The sequence below is a fragment of the Lycorma delicatula genome, chromosome 13, assembly GCF_047948215.1.
Source record: "Lycorma delicatula isolate Av1 chromosome 13, ASM4794821v1, whole genome shotgun sequence".
In the NCBI taxonomy this organism is placed as follows: domain Eukaryota; kingdom Metazoa; phylum Arthropoda; class Insecta; order Hemiptera; family Fulgoridae; genus Lycorma; species Lycorma delicatula.
The window spans coordinates 12401454-12417500 of NC_134467.1; the positions used below are offsets into that span (position 1 = coordinate 12401454).

General features: G+C 29.1%; 1 protein-coding gene and 1 long non-coding RNA gene across 3 annotated transcripts in view; one reads left to right on the plus strand and one right to left on the minus strand.

Annotated features, from left to right (window-relative positions):
* Positions 1-16047, minus strand: part of LOC142333679 (uncharacterized) — a 78627-nt gene that overhangs the window by 29394 nt on the left and 33186 nt on the right. The gene's annotated exons all lie outside the window — the stretch shown is intronic.
* LOC142333717 (uncharacterized) lies at positions 959-2637 on the plus strand. The gene is made up of 2 exons (XR_012758663.1): positions 959-1342; positions 2555-2637. It is a non-coding gene; the product is annotated as an uncharacterized LOC142333717 (long non-coding RNA).

A 16047-nucleotide genomic window follows, 5' to 3' on the forward strand; every position in this document is an offset into this window, starting at 1 on the left:
TAAAGCACCCAGTCATTGAATTTAATTCACAAAGGAAGTTCAGAAGGTACAGACAGCACAGAGATAGAGATTGAAATATATTAAACAGAAAATTGAGAATATACCACACGATAGGAATGCTTTGGCTAAGAGAGTCACAGATAGTAGAAAGTAATTAAGTGTATCGACCAATCAAATGATTGAAAATCTACAAAAAATCATAAGCCTGATGACTAACAAGTAATTTAACGAAATAAAAGTATTCAGAACTATCGCTATTAACATCCTCTCCTTAGGGAAACACGAGTTATTTTAATAACACACAATAGAATTACTTCAAAAACATACAACAAACAAATCAGGCATTTCAATTTCAGAGAATTCTAATTCCTTATAGGCTAGATTATTTAGAGAAAGATCGCTTACCTTCGGTAACTATAACATAAACTACAACAGATGATTTTACGCTGTTTCCAGCTGGAAAAACAGTCCTAAAGCAGTTAAATTATATTTTTTCTGCAACTTTTTAGGATTTATTTGTTTATAATCCATTTACTGTCAACAAACTTGAAACAAATCAAACATCCGAAGCTTCTGTCTATGAGGTAGTATTTTTCTAATGAAAACGATAGATATATCGAAATAGCTTAAACTAAACCTCGTTGAAATATCGATAAATAAATATATAAATGTAAAGGTGAAAAAAACCTCTTAACACTTAGTCGTCGCAAATAACGACCATGACACTATATTTTAATATTAACTTTTTGAAATAATTAATTACTATAATATCAATTATATTAAAAGAATAACATAGTCTCAATCGATATTTTACGGAGTATATTTTACAATCTCCTTGTATTTTCAATCTGCTATATCAACCAATTGCCTTGCCAATGCCAAGTATTTTACATCATCAATAATGAAATATAAAGAGATATATATTTCCTGTTTTCCAAATAATCGCATTGCTCTTACTGTTTAGTTATCATAATGTACTAATTTTAATTTTTATGAATCAGAAACTAAAGGAATGGATGAACTTTTTTTCTTTTCCCTGTTTAGCCTCCGGTAACTACCGCTTAGATAATTCTTCAGAGGATGATATGTATGAGTGTAAATGAAGTGTAGCCGTGTACATTCTCAGTTCGACCGTTCCTGAGATGTGTGGTTAATTGAAACCCAACCACCAAAGAACACCGGTATCCACGATCTAGTATTCAAATCCATGTAAAAATAACTGGCTTTACTAGGACTGAACGCTGTAACTCTCGACTTCCAAATCAGCTGATTTGGGAAGACGCGTTAACCACTAAACCAACCCGGTGGGTTAAGGAATGGATGAACTGACCTAAAATATTAGGTAATGTATTAGACGTACTGCGAAATAACTCTTATTTTTTATTGCTATATTGAACAAAGCTTGAACCATATTGCCAATTATATAACTAGTGCTATGTTTTACAAATTATTTCTTTTTTAGTTTCTACAAAAGAAGATCAAGGTGATTCTATATTGCCAAGCCTGATCGGGTACAAGAATTCTTTGCTCTTGCACAGATTGTTTTTAAAAAGAACAGGCTGTAAATGCACAAGAACATGCAACAACAATGTCAGCAACAACCTCAATAAATTTAAGGAAATAAAATAAAAAACTTTTTAGCAATATTAATGATTGTTTTTTTTTTAAAGAAAATAGCTCTCTAATCTGAGTTACTGTTAATGAAATATTGATACATCACATAGCATCATAAAGTGTTATATAATTCATATTAATTTATTTTGAGTTATATACACATTAAATATTTAACCCTTCGGGCTAGTCTAGCGGTTAGCTTGTCGCAAATCAGTTATTTAACAGCTGACTTTTTAAAGTTGATGGTTCTGAGGTTCAAATTCTGGTAAAAGATAGTTGATTTTATGTGAAGTTGAATATTAGACAGCAGGTACTGGTGCACTTTAGTGGTTAGGGTTCAATTAACCACATGTCTCAGGAATTGTCAGCCTGAGTCTGTAACAAGACTGCACCTAATTTACATGTCATACATATCATCCTCATCTCATCTCATTGGGCCATTAAGGGGGTTGCTTATTGATGTTCATCACTAGTTGAACAGATTGCAACATGCACATTAAGGGAAAAAATTAGATATTCAACAAAACAATTATTGATCTAGAAACTAAAGTAAAAAATGATAAATTTTATAATTTCTTTTGTATCATGATAAAAAAACAAATTAATTAATCAAAATATTGCACGATTTTATTACTAAATAGTAAATCAGAAAAATTATGTAATTTAATTTTACATTGAATAAAATTTCATAAATCCACTAAAACGGTTTTTTTTTTTAATTATATAAAGATTTGCTTTACTCATAGAAAGAAAAAAAATTAAAGAATGCCAGTTATAACTAAAATTTCACTAATTAATTATATTAATGAAAAACTGAAACAACTTACTGTAGATAAAGGGCATAAATACTGTTATTAATTTAATTTGAATTATTATAATTTATTAAAACCGACTAAAAATTATTTATAAATAAGTAATAGAAATTACATGCTTCTTTCAGCAAAAACAAAACTTGCAGACAAGGAGGAAAGAAAACAAAGGTCAGTGGCTTAGCTAAGAATAAAATAACCTGTAAAAAGAAAATCTTTTAGTAATGGACGAAGTTAAAGTCTTTTAACAAGAAAATTTCAAAGTTTTGTTCATTTCAGATGAAAAGAACAAAATTGAGATTGTAGACAAGCAAGAAAAAGTCTTACCAAAAGCTCTCAGTAAATAATTAAAATTTTAATTACATTCTGTGTCCAACTCAACACAAAATGATGGAAGAGGGTGCAGGTGTTTCCACATTCATTCACAACAAACAATTTAAATCTACTAAAAATATAAAATACAACTTATAAGCTACTCATATGTCTTTTTCATTTGAAAAGATTTTAAATATTTCTGTCCAGTCCCAGGGCATTACAGGCTGAGAACTTGCCACAGTTGTTTCTGATTTCAGATATTTTATAACTGCTGGAGAAAACTTTAATACCAGACACTTTCAAAGAGCTTTTAGAAGGCATACTTAGTACACATAACAAGGATAAAACACCAACTTAATAAAGTACATCTTTTGGCTCCCTTAGTTCACTAAATTTAATCATTGTCTCACCTACCGCATATTGACTGTAGGTAAAGAGCTCTCAAGAAACCATTTTCTAGTACATTTAAGTTTCCTTCTACACATGAAACAAGAGAACACTTCTGTCATTTTAAAATGAAAGTAAACTTGGAAGTTTTTAAGAAAGAAATGAAAATTATATAAATTACAAATTGAAAAATGTAAACATTTGGAGAGCATTACAGACATATTATTGAAAAAGGGATTCCAACAATACCATGTGATAACTGAGTATGAACCAATCTATGTTAGAATCCTCACTTCAGCGTGTAGATAATTCCTGTTATCAGAACTATTTTTGAACAAGATGATTTTGAATGAATCCAAGCAATCGATTGGAAAAACAGTAAAATATTGCACCACTAAATGATGACAAAAGTGTCTTCATCAATGAAAGAACCATTGTCATAATTTTTTGCAAGTCCATAAAATAAAGGTAAAAATTAATATTACAATGCTCAACATTCAAGGAATGCTAAGTGGTATTTTAAATGATACTACTCTTTCACTCAAATCCTACTCTTTAATATCTTTGCACTTGAGTTAGCTTGTTTAACATTAGGAACATAAATTTCACTGATGATGTCAAATTTGGAAAAAGGCCCCACAAGTTATTTTAAAATTCACTTGGGCATTCCACAAAAAAAGTGAAATCAAATCTATCCCTTTAATTTCTCTAAAATTTCTTTTCAAGATAGACCGCTGAAGAATTCTTTTCCTAAATCAGGTAGGAGAGGAAGAAACCCCTGGAAGAATCTAAATCCCAAGATCTTTGGTGTTATGTTTGACAAAAAACTTGTACAGAGTGGTCACACTCTGTATATATATATATATATATATATATATATATATATATATATATATATAGTGTGTGTGGGTAAAACTAATAGATTTTTAGAACAGATTAGAAATTAAAAAATGGCAAATTGGTTTTATCTAATGTTACTGACTACCTTATTAATAACAAACATTCTGTATCTGATCTTCAGACAAATTTGGAAATAGGTGGAAATCAAAAAATTGAATTTAATAATAATAGCAAAAATTTGGACATTTTGGACTTGGCTTTTATAAATATATAAATACAAAAAAATTTCCAACTTGATGAACTTTCAGACAGAATTATGAAGATGACACTCTTATAAAAGTGGCAACAGATGGCAGCACGTTTTTAAATACAAATAGATATGATCAGAATGTAGATAAATAATTTCAAATCAATATCATCAAATACAATGTATATATATATAAAATTTTAATCTTAAAATGTTGGTCTGTACAAATACAATAATTAAACTACTGGTCCTAATTCTTTAAAGAATATACTTTTTAAAGCAGTTTATGTTTATATAAATACTATGTTTTATATATAAATAGTATGTTTTATGTTATAATTATGTTATTATGTGTAAATTCTATGTTTTCATAAACTACTATTTAAAACATTTTGATTCGAACTCACAGTAATTCATACTCAATACTCACACTCCATTAGTCCTGAATTAGTAAAGTTTCAGTGCACTGGCTGTTTTTGTTTTTGAACTATTCATAACTGTAACTATTTGTGGAGTCCAATTTTATAACAAGAATGTTATTTGTTTAGATAATATTTACATTCCCCTCTAATTCATGTAGATCCCATGGTGAGTGTAGAAAAAGTAATACAGCCGCATAAAAGGAAATTTATATTTTTACATTCATCTACTACTTGCATTATCTTTCTTTTTTTAACTTTTATAACCAGATTAACAGATGAAACCTCATAAGTTATACCAATGTATAACATAAATCAAAGTTACCTTTCTTTTTCTGAGATAGTGAAATGCATCACATTTACAAGATATCTATGACCATAATTGTTTGATTCCCCATAAAATCAGTAATGCCATCAATCAGCACTGTACAGTTTTCATTTCAGGTATCATTAATGAGCTTGTAATGTATTGCATTAAATGAAATGCAAGAACCTAGAGCTCTAGGATAGACAGCTGACAATTCAAATCCCAATAGGTTCAGATTTAAACCCAAATTCTCTCTTACTAGCACATGGAGATTACGATCCATGGCCAACTGAAAACATAATTAATTCCTCACTCTCACAAGACTACATATAGATTACTGAATACGTTACCTCTGGACAACCAATTTTTCTTATGTCATAGAACTTTTAATGTTTAATATAGAACTGCCGTTGAAACTAAATAAGTTTGTGGATTTTTTAAATCCATAACAAAAGTATAATTTCTAAGAACATGAGTAGTATAACAGATAAACTAATATTACAATTAACAAGACAAATTAATCCTGTAGGTCATATTACATTTTTAAGTAATTGTATAATATTTCATTGTTTTCAAGTGTAATGCTTTCTTTGAAAAAATTAAAACTATACCGCTCAGAAATGCAACATCTTCTTCTGCAACATCTCAAAGTAACATTAACTAATTCAGTAACTACAGCTTTCATAGATAGACCAAAAATTATTGAAGAAGCTGAATTTTTCTTTTGTGATATATGCGTGTGCACTCTTTTTGTATAATATGTGTTAAAAATGCAATTTTATCATTATAGTAACATAGTTAAACAGTTTAAATACAATATAAAGGTGGTACATAAAGTATGACATTTGTGTGTACATAATGGCAGTTATCAAACCTCCAAATCAATTTAAGCATTAGATGATTATAATTTAACAACTAATTCTTTTGGAAAATGATCAATCCATAAAATAAATTTAAGTTCATAAATAGATAACATGATTTATTTATGCTTTTAAAATTAATGTATACATTTTGAATATTCTTATCTTGAATATTATGTATTTTTTCTCTGTGAAAATTCAACTAAAAAATTAAATTATATATATATTTTATTTAAGCCAATGAAGTAAAATTAAAAATTTACAGTAGATGAAAACATTACCAGTTTGTTTTATATGTAACACTAATTCATTTTTATATTTATTATAAATTACAATTTTTTTTTTGTCTTCAGTCATTTGACTGGTTTGACGCAGTTCTCCAAGATTCCCTATCTAGTGCTAGTTGTTTCATTTCTGTATACCTCCTACATCCTACATCCCTAACAGTTTGTTTTACATATTCCAAACGTTGCCTGCCTGCACAATTTTTTCCTTCTATCTGACCCTCTAATATTAAAGCGACTATTCCAGTTTGACTTAATATGTGGCCTATAAGTCTGTTTCTTCTTTTAACTATATTTTTCCAAATGCTTCCTTCTTCATCGATAAAGTGTTTATTTCTAATTCTGATGTAAGAAAACATACTTACAGTATTTCAGAACTATTTAATGTTTTAATTCTAGTCAGCAAAAAGGTGATTAATGTATTATTTAATATTTACTGCTAACAAGCCCTGTTTTCTATATTTTAATTCCCATGATTTTTATCTCTAATCTTATACCACTGAAGTAAATGCAATCAGTATTTAGACGACCTAACATTAAATATCCAATTATAATAAAACTCCCATTTATTGCACAATGAAAGACATAAATGTACTCGTCAAAATGTTTTGCGATAGTATTTCAGATAAATACTGATTGCAGTAATGGAATAAATTTTGCATTACTGCAATCAGTATTGTTGATTTCAGTACAGTAATCTTTACCTTACGTTGGTAAGGTATTTGACTATAATACCATATTTTTTTATCCCCCCTACATAGTAATGTCAAATCACACAATGTAAGTACAGTCCTTACACACAGGGCTTTGCAGCAGGTGCATGGAGCAAGTGGAGCAACAAATCTTTACTCGGAGCAACATGGAAATTTGTAGTATTTTGCTGCTCCGATGTATATATTTTTGTAATATTTGAGCTGGTGAGAATAGAAGTGACATAAGTCATAAAATTTAAAAATTGAGTTAAGTTGATGTGTGAAATCCTCTGACATAGTTCTGTTTTATTTAGAATGAAAATGGCTTTAGTCATTAGTACAGAAATTCACCACTAGGAACAGCACTAATATTCATTTCTTACATTTGATTTTTCAATAAAAATTTTAACAAACCATTAAATGTTAAACTAAATTTCTTCAATTGGCCAAAAAGTGACTTACGCCACTTTCATTCTCACCGACTCATTTTTCTTTGTTAAGTTTACAACACTGGTATTATTAAAAATGTGACAAACTTGTCAAGCAATACATAACCTAACTATTTTTGCGCCTGCTCGTGAGTGTGAGAATCGTTCATTTCTGTTAGCAATCAGTTTGTTGTAATTGTAATTGTAATTTTTAATTTGTTTGCCGAGGTAAGATTATTATTATTTGGTTATTTTGTATGCACAATTGTTTATATGCATTATTTCTAAAATAAAAACAGTTAAATGTTTGATTATTTAAGACATGGTGTCAAACCAAAATTTAAAACTATCACTGCTGATAGACAGTCGATTTACGAAAGAGCTTAAAGAGATTTTCGTATTTGAATATGATAACAGGAAGAAGACGTCAGTTATAAACAAGATGGAACGCATTATAAATGGCAAATCTATACAATGCAACTTCAAGGCAAGTGGAACTAGTGTGTTGAAAATGTTCAATCTTTGGCAGCATGTGAAGCGCAATCATCCTGAAATTTAGGAATGGTTACTTAAAAAGAAGGATCCACTGCAACAAAAAATGTAATCACAAAAATTTTACCATTGCATTTTCATGTCATAAGAAATGCAGAACTGATCGACCAAAAACTGATACGTATTTAGCATTGTTGAAGATTACAATCGCTATGGATAGTAATACTTTCCGCAAGGGACTTGTTGAGATGGTTTGTATGAGTATAACACCACTCACTACATTCACATTAAATAACAAAGGATTCCAAAAAATAACTGGTGAAATGGCTCAGAAGCTTAGTGTACCAACAGGACATGATGCTGTTCGTAACTTAGTAAAAAGCACAGCAGAGTCTACTCACATCAATTTAAGACAAACTTTAAAAGGACAATCACGCTGTTTAAAGCTAGATGCTTACAACCCATGGAAATAAAAATTTTCTTCCCATCAATGTAGAATTTTGGAATAAAAAAAGCAAGAAACTGAAATAAAAACAATGGATATTATTGATACTGAAGGAAGGCATAACTCATTATATGTGAAAAATCAGATTAAAGAAACTTTAAACAAATTTGAAATCAATGAACAGCAAGTACTAAGTATTTGAGTAAATAATGCAAAAAACATGACATGTGCTGTAAATAAACTTTGAGATCGTGGAAATATTTCCCAGGATAAAGAAGATGAAAAAACTGAAAACATTGAAGAAATGAAGGTAGACATTTTGCAACAATGGGTTAAAGATACAGGCAACGTGCTCCTCAGATAAATCCTTAGCTAATTCTCAACCTCATGAAGTACAAAACACAGAGGATCCCCCCATGCGATAGTTCAAACCCAAACAATTCTGCATAAAGTTTATCAAGTCATGTATTAGCTTGTAATCCTTTGCTACCTTTCGTTTCCTTGACTTGATGACACTGAAGCCATCACACCAAGTGTTTCCTCTCCCATTTTTGAATGGAGAGATGTCACAGCCAACCCGCATCAATTTTACAATCAATGTAATTTCCCACAACGGGTACAATCCCATAAGTAGAAAATTCCCGCAGCTTGTAATAGTTAGACCAAAACCTCCTCTTTAATTGGAAGATTGAAATCAGAACATCCCCCTTCTGATCAAAAACCTTCAAAATTCTAGTAGTCAATTTTAAAATGCACTCAGAAATAACAAAACTTAAAGGTTAATTTATATGATTAGCTACAAAAATGAAAACTAGAAAAAAAAATTAAACCTTTATAAATGAAGAAGCTATAAAACATTAAAGCGCTTAAAACAAAACACACTAACTGAAAAACATTTATGTTTAAATAGAAATACTTAATAATAGAAAATAAAATAAATAAAATAAAACAAAGGACTTGAATTAATATTAAAATTAATCTTCAAGCTTTAAACTTCTAGATCCACTTAATCAAAGCGTTGTATAGAGTTCAAACACCAATTAAAATATTTATTCATTAAAAAAGCAATATTTTAAAATGTTTGTATAATATCAGTACTAACAGTTATTTATCAAGTTGTTATCTTTCACTTAAAATAATTTTACATCAGAAATGTTAATTTTACAGCAATGTATGGTAGCACCTATTTTGCTGTTAACTTAAACTTAACGACTGTAATTAAGCAAGTAATATCTTGATTCCATCCATATTTTGGTAGCAAGATAAATATAATATTGTTTTGTTAATGAATATTTACAAAGAGGCATTCAAGTTCTGCTTATTTTTACAGAACTTGAATGTTTCCTTCATTCTCTACTCTTTGAAGCTTTCCAATTTTGTCATCAAACTAAATGCGTCTCAACAAGAAACATACTTTTCTAAGTAGATGGTCAGTTATAAATATTAGAATGAAGAACAATTTATTTTACAGAGGATCTGATCAACTAAATAATTACTAAATTTTCATATGACAGAAAGAAAAACACTCCTCACAAATTTGTTAATATATTCAAATGTAATATCTCTTGTAAAATACGTTAAAAATTTGTTACTAATTTTCAAAATTAAAAGAAAATTGGCTTCCAGAACTAATTATGCAGCTGTTTCTTAATTTTTTACCAGTGCCACTATTGTTAATAACACTCACTTAAAAATGGTTTCATAATAGCTTTAAAGGGGCTTTTAACATATGTGCATTTGTATATGTGTGAAATAATATGAATGATCTCAGTCACGGCTGTTCTTTTTCTGTATATTTTTTCAACTTAAGGATTTATAAATTTCATTCTAGGCAGCTCTGCACTGATCATTAGATAAATAAATAAATATTCAAGTTTTAAAAAACTATAGCGAGTATGATTCTTTCAAAGAAAAATGTTCACACATTAATAAACACGGTTACGTTTTATGCATTATCATCACACTATACTAGCGAATGACTATTTTAAAGAAGAACAATATTTCATTTTCTTCCAGTGTTTCATCTAACTCTTGTTCTAACTGAATTTTTATCAAACTCCTAAAAAGTTCTATTGGAAATGGTTTTATTGGAAAGTGAAGGTCGACAGACCTTCCAATAAAACCTCAAAAATACTTTTGTTGATCCAGGTTACTGCACATATTTTTCTTTCGATATAAAAATTTTTTAAAATTCAAAATACTCTTACAATGAAAAAATTATAAAAATAAAACCGGTAAATGAAAAAAAATCCTAGTGAATCATTTTTTAGAAAAATGGGCATTCATAATCATTAATTCAATTTGTACAGATTTCTGAAAGCCTCCATCCTACTACCCTGACTAAGTCCAAATTCTCAATTCCAACCTCCCAATATTATCACATTAATCATACTCCTAAATTCATAAAAGTCATCCAGTGATCGATTTATTTTTTGATCCCATGTTACTTTCTAATATTATTGCGATTTATATCTTTGTAAATAAAAATATATGAAATGCGTGTTAAAATATAATAACAGTCTAATGTCAAAAACATAACTGAGATGGATTGTTTGATAATCATTTTATTAAAATTGGGTAGCCATTCCTGAGTAAATTGTACAGTTGTAGGGGACCAAGTGTGAAACCAAATGTTCAGCTAGCAGAATATAACTAAAATCAAACCTCAAAATAAGAATGGATGAAATAATTTAAATTATTAACCCTGTTAAATTTTAACAGTAAACAAAAGAAAATTCATTTCAAACCAATGTTTTAAGTACCCTCTCTTCTCTTGATCTTGTTTATTGATCCAATATGCATTCAATAAATAAATTCATAATATAACTAGCTGTAATGGGAATCAAAATAGAGAGAATTCAAATAATTTAAATAATAATAATAAGAGGAATGCTGGCTTCTGATGTGAAAACTAGCAACATTCATTATTATTATTAAAGTACTCATTTACTGAGTTTTACAATCAGGCACTGTTTAATATTATTATCCTGTAATAATAGTGGCATTCTGTTGTAATTAATGAGTAAAATATTAACTGATACACAGCGAGCTTGTTTGCATTGGTTTTTTATTTTTTACACATATACATGTAAAGATTGCAAATAATGAGAAAACTCACAATTAGTAATTTAAAAGCAAAGAAACAATTTATTTAACTTTCAATTCATCAAAAGATAGTGACAGAAGCAATCCGTAGCTTCTTTGACATCATTTAGAATTATTCAAATTCTTGAAAAATAGTGTGATCTGAAAAATAAACTTTGAATATTACATAATTTAATTTACGAGTATATTTTGAAGAGGACTAAACAATATAGAGAACATAAATGGGCAATAGGGTTCAACATACTTACAAATTTTACTGGCGTAAAGAATTGTGACTATTTCTAAAAGGCAAAATTAAACATCTCAATATTATAAATTTACTTTTATTTAAAGGGGGCTAAAGGCTTTAGGAAGGAGGCATGCGCTTTCTGGATAACATTGTCTATTTCAATTTTTCCAGATGGTTAAACACACTTTGTCAAAAGCTCACTTATTCTATTATTCCTATCTTTGTGAATTATGAGGGGTTAAAGGGCTATGACCACTTGGAGGGGGGGGGGAAGGACACTTTTGGTACATCTGTTTTTCAATTTAAATATTTAGAACGGTTTTGAAATAAAGGGGTTCAGATCTAGCAATATTTCAACTTTGTTTTTTAATTTAGTGCGATAGGAATATTGAATTTCTTGAAAGCAAGGGGTCTGAACCTTTTGAACAATACTATATTATTTTACTTTTTCTGAAGACAGAACACATATTGAAAAAGAGCTCGAGCACTATAATAATTTAATCTTTGTAAATTAGAAGGGAAGGGTTCTTTTGAGATTAAGGGAAGCCTCATGAATATCATTATGAATGTTAATTTTTTCATATGGTTAAACATATTTTGACAAAAAAACTATACAAAATAATTTTAATTTTTTTGAAAGGAGATAAGGGACTAGAACTCTTTATGAGCAAAGGGATATTTCCATCTTGGATGTAATTATTTTAATTTTTTCTTTAGTAGAAACACCGGAAAAGAATGCTTAAAAAATTGTAATATTTTAATTTTTATTATTTTAGGGGAATCAGGGGCTAGAGACCCTTGAGAGCTGAGGTAATCTAATCTTCCCAGCCATAATTATTCTTTTAATCTTTTCTTCAAATAAAATGAATTTGAAGAATACTCTCAATACCAGTAATTCCTAAGCGGCTAGGGTATGTAGCTTCAGGGAACAAGATTGACTGAACATGGGGTATTGTAGATTTGAAATTTTTTTGATTGGCAATACTTTTTAACAAAATCCATTTAAATAAACTGCATTATTTGAACTTTTGTGAGTTGAATGTGGCAAAGAGCTAGAGCTCCTAGAGTAATAATATGACCTAATGTATTTAACATCTTAATGTTTTTACTTTTTCAGCTAGAGCACTATTTATTGCAGTTTTAAAAACATAACGAAGGGAAAGTTGGTCTGTATTTTGATATCTCCAATCTGGGTTAATATACATTGTGAAAATGTTCAAACAATTTCTATACATGGAACATTAATGGAATTAAATTTTGAACAAAATTAAAAACGGACAGGGATAGCTTTCACATTTTTAATTCTTGACTTCTTGTATGGTGGTCATGGAAAGTTGATCTTTAGTACATTGAAGGTTCCTTCAAAAATACTAGAATTATTTAAAATTCCAAAGTTTCAAGTTAATCGAATTTAGTGGTGTGAGTTACTCAATATTATTTCTAAACAGCTTTTGGCTCCTACCTTCAAAACCTATTGCCCAAAAAGTTGAAATTTGGCACAAATATTTTGCTGTTAATAAACCTATTTCTAGCTTGATCTACAACCCCGTTAGACAAGAGGGCATTATGTACCTATAATTTCTTTTAGTTAACTGTAATTTTTTTTTACCTTTATTAAGTAACATTGCACTGAACTGGGCCAACTTATTAAGTGAATATTACTCCAGAAAATAAACCTTTAAGCACCCCGCCCAAAAAAAGTATAATTCCATTCAGGGACCCATAAATAAAATATAACTTTTTTTAATTGTAATTTTCATAACTGAAAATCAAACTATATTTGTATTAAATGTAGACGATGTGCAAATTTAAAAGAAAACTCAAGTTGGATCCCCAACTTAACAATTTAAAAATTTCTTTAATTTTTTTATAATTTTTGATACTACATCTGTTTTTCAAATTGTAGGCTATTATTCAAAATATTTTATGAAGTAGATGTTGACTGATGGGGCTCAAATGGACCCAAATGTTTTTTGGCAATTATACTCTAAAATAAAAATAATTTATTTTACTGGGATGGAAATTTTTTACAAAAAATTTTGATTTTTTTTACATTTAACTGCATAATTTTTAAGGTAAAATCATCAGTTGATCAAGTAAATCAATTTTTTTTAATGAGCATTTTGACCTTTTTCACAGTAGTACTGTAAATATTTAAATATCCTGTGAAGTGTTAATCTGTGATATGTGAACTTTTCGTGGCTTTTTTTAAAATATTTTTTGAGACAGTTATTCTCAAAGAGAATGATTCAAACATCAAATATTTTAATTCTTGTTATTTAAGAGCACTAGGGAGTTTTAATTAAAAGGATTAGGGACTCCTGCAAGAGTCCAATGGAGGAGCAAGGGGACACAAATATATTAGACCTATTATGATTTTTGATTTTTCTGAAAATAGATCATTTCTTGAATGCTACGATATTTTATTTTTCCCCGTGAAATCAGACAGTTGAAGGTGTTACAATGTTTTCATCTTGGTTGAAAAACCAAGAATGAAAACATAATGTCTGATCATAAAGAATCTAATCACAAAATTTAATGGATAGCAAGTGTAGTGTATAAATGGTTTTCTCAAAATATATATTAATCATATTATTAATATATATTGGAAGGGGTACCCCACCAAAGGATGAAGTAGCATAGGGAGATGATATGTACGATTGCTATCAATCTATGAACTTTGAAAGGATTATGCTTTAAAATACTACAGAATTTCTCATACTGGTACAGTAGTACTGGACAAAATCTGTGTCTTTCTATAGCAACAAGAGAAGAATCTCATATACTGTAATATGATAGTATATGAGAGTATTTTAAGTGTCATATGACAATATATGAGATTATAAAGTATACATAGGCTTATCATATTTTTTTGGGTCCAACCCAGGACATAAATAAAAATTAAGTTAGATATTTTTAAATAACTAAAAATAAAAAATAGTAAGATAATGCTTTTGAGGGTATGTACCCTCAAGTATCTACTACACAAGTGAATAAAAGCGAAGCAAATTTCTTGTCATCTTCAATAAATTTGCATATTTTTACACCACCACCAGTAATATATAACAAAGAAATAATCTCAAGAAAAGCCTTTTCTTATCCTTTTTACATTTTTCAGCCCATTCAATAGGCGTCAATAGCATTTAGGCCCATTCAATAGCAATCTATACGTAGTATTCGATAGTAGTAATTATATTATGTTTATTAAAAGAAATACATAAACTACTAAAATTATTATCTCTACCACAATAGCTAACATATAATATATAAAACTGATATGTAGCATACAAAATGCTTATCTATCCCCTCCTGTAAATATAAATAAGTTCAGAAGGGTGAAGACTGCACCGTTCTGAAAGTAAAAATTGCAGAATCAAAAAGGGACTATCCATAATGGGGCTATACATTAAATCAATTACAGATCATGAAAAGCAAAAAAACAATGATGTTTATGATGAGATCATTGAAGGAAAACCACAAAGATCTTATCGCTTCATCTGGCATAATTTTAGAGCTTGAAAAATACAGAGGATAAAATACAGACAAATTCTCTTGTTACACAATTAGAATGGTGTTCAAAACTAGGATTTTTACTTTCTGTAAACAACACTGCTTTCTTATTGGAGACAGCATGACAAGAAATTTGCAGAGAATATCAGATGTTGAATAAACACCAGATTACTAGGAAAGCATATCAGTTTCTTTACAGAACAAAAGTTGTTTTAAAGAATTCAAAAGCAGAATATAAACTGTGTACACCGGCGTGCAACTGTGAGGAAAGGATGGCATATGTAATGAAAATTTACATGTAATGTTAATGTGGTCTTTGGGGATATTAGTGTATATTTTGTTGAACAAGCTGAAATGAAAACTAAGTATTTTGGATAAGATGAGAGAGCAACAAATATTCAAGAGATAAGAAGAGGAAAATATGTTGAAGAATGTGACACGTATTGAGGTCAATAACAAAAGGAGAAGGGACAAAACTGGCAAATAAAGGACTGTAAGGATATGGGCTCGACTGCAATTTACAAAAGCTGCCAGCTCTATGAGATTTATCCATTTAATTACATTATTATTAAGAATGTGTTGACTTATCAGAACTTCATCACAAACTATCAGAATCAATTCTCACTATCGGCATTGAAAGTTTTCATCACACCAAAATCATATAGCCTATGAATTATAAGTGTTAAAGACTTCAAAGAAAAAAGAATTCTCAATCTGATGTGCTTATAATTTGTTCCTACAATTTAAAAATTCCTTAACTGTTATCAGACATCAAGCTAAAATTTCATGCAAGGCTCTCAAAACGATATAAAGAGATATGTAAAAGTCATTTGACCTTTATTTTCTTTTCTTGTTTAGCCTCCGGTAACTACCGTTTAGATAATACTTGAGAGGATGAATGAGGATGATATGAATGAGTGTAAATGAAGTGTAGTCTTGTACATTCTCAGTTCGACTATTCCTGTGATGTGTGGTTAATTGAAATTCAAACAACAAAAAACACCGGTATCCATGATATAGTATTCAAACCTGTGTAAAAATAACTGGCCTTACTAGGACTTGAA